Below are 6,784 nucleotides of genomic sequence, written 5' to 3'. Positions count from 1 at the left end.
GGTTCAGAGAGGTCATGAAGATAATATAGAGCAGCACTGGCATTTAAACCTAGATTAGTCTGACTTTCAAATCTCTATTCTTTCCCCTACATCACACTAACGGCACAGAACATATGAAACTTTAAAAAATTATATCTATGTCTGTTTTTCTAGGTCAAACCATTCCTTAAGTGAATTGTTTTAGTATGAATAATAAAATTTTTTCTTAGTCTATCATTTTCTGTACTATTTCTATGGTACAAAGAGAACGTCCCCCACAGAAGTGGCTTCTTGTCGGAAACACAAATGGAATCATAAAAGGCATGAACAAGTTCATGACCAAAAATTGCTCTTAACACTTTGGGATATGCTCACTTAAAGCTTGTTAGGTGGAACAGGTGCATATTTCCACTGTTTGCTACTTGAGGTAACTGCTCATACCTGAACACTGGGATGGGGGCCTTGGCATGACTCAGTTCAAATTCCTATGTACTTACGATAGGCATTTGCCCATTAAGGAATCGGAATGCTACCTACCACTCAGTTGTAAGCTATAATTTATTAGTTCAGGGAAGGTCTCTTGTTTTAGCTACCAGTATCATTATGCACAAATATTAAGTATTTGAAAATGTAAGACTTATGAAAATCAGATAAAAGGATTCAAATAAATTCACCACAAGCAATATTAATTTTAAAGAAGGCAGAAAAGCATAATATAATTGACAACACAGTTGTAGAGAGAATCCCAATTAATGATTTTTTAAGTGTTCTGTCCAGCTGTCGGATTAGTCTTTTTGCATCAGAGTTTAGGTGGCAGCAAAATGAGCCAAAGTCGAGAAAGAAAAAAACTAAATATCCAATTAGAGCCACGGCGTCCAGAGAGAGCTAGGTTTTTGAACAAGCAATTCAGGTCAAGGGTTAGCTATTTTAGGAACAGATGGTACCCAGAAATGTGAGCTTAAAAGGAATTCTAAAAATTATGAGTTTGTCCTCAGGGGAAAACCAAGCAATATACAAAGTAAAAGCCCATGGTAACTAGCAAGCTAAGAGTCAGATACTCATAAAAAGCTTAAGGGAATGGGCAGTTGGCATTAACAGCATAAGGATCACTGCAGGTAAGGAGGAAATGAGGTCAACATCAGAAAATCCAACTGCTGGGGAGACTATGGTACAAGACAAGAAATAGACTCTGAGAGGACAGCATATGCTACGGTCTGAATGTTTGTGTCCTCCACCAAATTCATGTATTGAGACTTTAACACCCAGAGGTGATCGTGTTGGGAAGGGGGCGGGGAGTGGGGGGCTTTGGGAGGCGCTCCAGTCATGAGGGTGGAGCCTCATGAACGGGGTTGGAGGGCCCATAGAACTTCACCCCTTCTGCCATGGGGACATGGGGACATGAGGAGAAGGTGCTGGCTGGAAAGTAGGAAGAGGGCTCTCACCAGAACACCACCATGCCAATCTCAGATTCTCAGATTCCAGAGCTGTGAGAAATATGTGTCTGTTGTTTGTAAGCCCCACGGTCAGTGGTATTTTGTTACAGCAGCCCAAACCGATAGGACAGTATAGGAGTCTAGCTACTGAAGAACTAGTGTTTAAAAAAGGAAACCAATGCGACATCCTGAATGTACAGCTGAAGGAGTGAAACACAAGACTGACTCATTGCTGAGCAACTGAGCTGTTCCCTAGAATCAGGGACAGTGAGGTCTTGGTTGGTGTGGGTGACTGGTTGGGCCAAAAGAAACCTCAGTACGGTCTTTAAAGATCATGGGAGGCTTGATGTATAATCTTACTGAGAAGAGATAATGGCTCTAGGAATCAACACGAGGGAGGGTATCACTTCTTGTGGCTGACCACAAAAAGGTAGGGTGCCAGGGCTCTTACTTGCCCATGAATAAACAGGGTAGGGGGCGGTGGTAGGCTGGCACGCAGCAAGGAGCACAGTAACCCAATGTCTTTACCTTCCATCCCTCCATCTACAGACATGATCAGAATTAACCAGAGATTTTCACCCTGGTCAGTGTAGGGACACTCTCCGAAACACAGGTCAAGGGCCATCATCCATTCTACTGTCCTTTATCTTCACTGGGAAGCAAATGCCCCCATATCTTAGGTACTAACAGTCCATGCCCAGGAAAACCACAGTGTGTTCCTTCTATATTAGCACCAGGGATGGGGAGACCTGAAAGTGTAAGGATGCTAGTCTGAAACTGACTCCATGAGACAATAGAAGGGCACACATTGCCCAAGGCAGAAGGGACCACCCTTGTAACGCCCAATCAGGAAAGGCCAGCTAACACCCTTAACATTTCTAAGGGCAGGCCTAAAGATGGAGGCTAAGACTAGTCACACCCTACGCGAGGGTCCTGGGCCCACTCTGTGATTGGTCAATACTCTAAATGTTGTGATTGGGTCCCGCCAAAAGTAACAAATACTCTAGGCAATGTGAATGGTTAAACCTGCTGTCAATAATATTGTATAATAATAATTGGATCACTGTACCTATGTCATAATTTCCTGTAACTCCCCCGTCCCAAACTCATAAAAGCCCTACTCCGCCTTTGTTCGGGGCTCTCAGCATGGATCTGCAGCGCTGGTAAAGTCTGTGAGCCTGAGCTTAGGCTCAACCAGCCTAAGCCCATAATAAAACCGCCCTTTGTTTTTGCATGCATGACTCAGTCTCCCTGGCAGTTTCTGTTTTTTGGGGGCGATATTAAAATCTGGGCATAACAAAAGTACCAAAGGCCACATTCCTACAGTGCACAACAAAATGTCACCAATTATTCTGCCAATGAAGGCCATGCTTTGGGAACCTCACATGACTTGATGCTCTTGACCTGGCATCCATTCAGTCCCTTCCCATATGTATTTATAGTGTCTCCCTATCCCCATGTGAAAGAGTCACAGCAAGTGCACATATGGGTTTAACTTCCTTCTTTATATGATCGGGCGGGCTTGGCTTCTGAGAAGAGAGAAGGATGGGGAAGGAAGGGCTGGGGGAAGTGTATCTGGGGACCCACCGTCAAATGGGCAGCAGTGAAACCTGCTTTTGTCTTCTCCTTACTCAATTTCCCACAGGCTTGCATATCTTTGATTCTCCCCAGTACCCCACATGTCTCTCAGGATTTAGTTTCTTTTTAAAACTATTCATTGGGTTTGAGTCATGGAACCCTAGAGCTATTTGACAGACATCCAATCAATCTCATAATTATCATAAGAGAAGCATTACAACACATTAAGGATATGGCTGTAGAAGTTTATAGATATTTTCTGTAATGAAGAATGAAGTTTACATTCTATCTTGAGGCATAATATGCCCAGGAGGAGGTGAGGATGGTATCAAATAGTGAGAAACAATATTGCAAGGACTTTTCCAGAGTCATGCTGTTTTAAGGATTATGTTCTAGCATGAAGATAAATCTAACAATTGGAATCGTGTCTTCTCAGATCTAATTTAAAAAGTGTTAAATTCTGGAAATATCTTATTTGTTCCTTTGTGATTATTTTGAACATTTGTTTTCTGTGATCTATGATGAGATTTAAAACTTTTTTAAATGTTTGCTTATTTTTGAGAGAGAGAGAGAGAGCAGAGGAGGGACAGAGAGAGAAGGAGACACAGAGTCGAAAGCAGGCTCCAGGCTCTGAGCCGTCAGCCCACAGCCCAATGTAGGGCTCAAACCCACAAACCACGAGATCATGACCTGATCCAAAGGATGTGTAACTGACTGAGCCACACAGAAGCCCCAGTGATGAGATTTTAAAAGAGCATGGATGGCTTGGATCATGGGCTGTAGGAATAATCAGTCTTTGCATTTGTTGGGTAGCATCTCTACATGATTTTTTTTCTTTTTCTTTTTTTGGAGTGGGCACCCAGATCTGCATGATTTTTAAGAGTTCTCAGAGGTGAGAAGGGTAACTGAAGCTTTCAGTATAAAGAAAAACTACAAAAGAAGCTCATTTTTATAAATGGTATTGTCTTATATAACCCCCTGGAAGACACCCAGTTCTCACTCCTAAGCACTCTATGAGTCAATTTGTCATTGGATATTTTGTAGACTTTGCAGTAAATGATAAACTAAATCCACTCAATTTTGTTCTTTAGTTCCTTAGAGGAAGCTATTTTGTCTCTTTCCTCTCCTTGCCCAGCCTACTCCCAATATCTAAGAGAGTTTCTTACATGTACTAAGTACCCAGGAAGTGTTTGTAAAATTGAATTTTGGAAAATCTTCCTTGTTTTGGATATGCAACTAAAAAACCATGAAGCCAGAAAGTTTTGCCAGTCTACCCCCAGGCGTCAGCCCTCAAGCATCTGCCTTTCCTGAGGCTGGTAAGGAGACTTCCCCTGTCCTCCCCAGCCTCCTCCTCCTCTTTCTCCCCTCCACCTCCTGTTCCTTCCCTTTACCCACTTCTACAAAGATTCTAACCAAAAAAATCTATGCAAACAAAGAACAAAAACCTTTGGGAAAACAAGACACCAATTTATTAATAGCCGGACAAGGACTCGATAATCCCCAGGCAAGGCAGAGTTGTAGAATAGGGCTTAAGTAAGGAAAGCTAAGGAGAGCTTCTCCTCATTTCCTGGAGTCTAAGGTGATCAGGGAATCCAGTTAAATTGCAAAACACAACTGGGAAGAGATCAGAAGGTCTACTGCAAGATATTGGGACTCATCAAGGTCCTAGCTGGAAGCATAGCGCCTACCATTGGATACAGGAATCAGAAGTAGAGCAACTCAGGTGGGTTTGCCCTTGACCACAGGCTAAAAGTGGCCCATGAAAGTCTCATATGCCCCCCAAACTGGAAAGCACTGGTTTTACTTTGGACAGGACCAAGTGGAGGAGTGGGCACAAGATGGAAGTGTCTGCCTTCCTTGTGGACAGAGATAGGAAATAGCAAGAGGAGAATGAAGGTTCCAGATAGCGAAGCGCAGACATAGAACCAGAAGGTGAATGTAGGACTGATTCCATCCTTGTTCTCCTCCGGAGGAAACCACACCGTAGGGTGGGAATTTTGCCCTGGGCCCAATTCAATACATGAATTGTCACCGCTGGACTCTGCTCGACTCCCACCCAGCATCTGCCTCTTCGTTTGCCCTCCCTCTGCTTGCCACGCGACCACCAACTTAGACTCCTTTTACATTCCTTAAACAGCCTCTGTACTTTCTTGTCTCCATGTCTTTGCTCACTTCATTCCCTCCTATCAGTGTGTCATAAACTTCTGTCGGTATCCTTCAGGACCCAGCACTTCTGTATCACCGTCTGTAATGGCCCCACCCAGAAAGACTCGAGCCCACACTGCTGTGGCCAAAGCATGTCTTCTAGTGCAAAAAGCAAAGGATCTAGCAGAGGCTGAGTCCAAAAATCCAGCTCCCCAGCCTTTTAGCCTTGACCTGCAGCAAGTTCCCTGCCAAGTTCTCTGACTTGTTTTCTTCCTTTATCAGTCAACACATCATCATGTCATGCTAACCTGTGATCAGTAAATTATATCATACAATGCCTGGCACACAGTAAGTCTGTTGCCAAGAAAACAGCCTCCTCTTCTGCTTATAGACATTTCAGCATCGATTATAAAATACGGTGAATCATATTTATTTGTGGACCCGAGTTATCTCCTCCCACTGGACAATTCACTTGCTGCGGCAGCAACACTGGCTGCCCATTTTCGTATCCCTTCCATCTCTACCCCAGTGTCTTGTGCAGAACACACAAACAATATACAACTGATAAAATGGAGTTACCTTACGTGTGCCAAAATAGATGTGATTCTCTATACAGCTCAGATCATACTAAATCATTCACTGCTATTACCCAACAAAGGTACTGTATAAATTACCTCATCAGTATCATACAAAACTACATGTATTAATTTACTCAAATTATCAGATTAGCTAACATACAAATATACGTATGTATACATATACACCTTCAATGCATTTTTAAAAACAGTGCTTTATTTGAATAAAGTATTATAACTCACTCATCATTTATCCTAACTTGTGCTTGGCCATTGGCAGAAGCCTAGACCTTGCCAAAACGTTTCCCTCCACCTGGTTAAGAACTATTTTCTTTAGATTTTAATCTGATATTTCTATCAGAGAACACTCTTCTTATTAAGATCATTTAATCGACTTAAAAAATGACTACAGTTTGTTGAAATGTCTTATATAATTAAGGGTAGTGATGAGTCTTTATATGCCGCACCCCGTGCCCTTCTGCTTCTCCGGGGGTAGGTTTAAGCCACATCCAGGTTTGGAATGATGTCTGAACACCTCTGTGTAGGAAACAGATCCCTTTTGTAAGTGCGTGTTAGTTTCAACCACATGCCTCTTAAGCTCAGTTTGAAAAAAAGAAAATTAAAAAAATTGTGAGTATAGGATGGTTGGATTACATTAACTCTACACCATCTTTAAAGGCAAAGATCTGCTCAGAAGCTCCAAGTACCAGACAGGGCCCCTTTGTTCCAGGACGCACTTCGAAAAGAGTGAGTCCAACTCCAACAGGCTGCAAGGGCACACAGTTGGCCCCCACGAGCCGGCCAACAGCCCAGAGAAGATTCCCGCCCGATTCCCGGAATCTTCCCTGGCCGGCTGAAGTGCTAACAGGCTCTGGAGCAGAAAGACCCTGCTGCTAATAGGAATCATGTAGCTCAGACAGTCAGAAGTCAGCCTACTCAAATTGCTCAGACTATCCTCCACGTCGTGTCTCTCTTCCAAGCAATGCAAGTACAGATTTTCTTTTTTAAACCTTCCTCCAGGAAAGTACCTTCCTGCTTCCCTCTGCTGAAAAAATAAAAGATTTAAGGCTTTTC

Source organism: Suricata suricatta, chromosome 1, assembly GCF_006229205.1.
Source record: "Suricata suricatta isolate VVHF042 chromosome 1, meerkat_22Aug2017_6uvM2_HiC, whole genome shotgun sequence".
Taxonomy (NCBI): Eukaryota; Metazoa; Chordata; class Mammalia; order Carnivora; family Herpestidae; genus Suricata; species Suricata suricatta.
Note: the sequence above shows the minus strand (reverse complement) of the source record.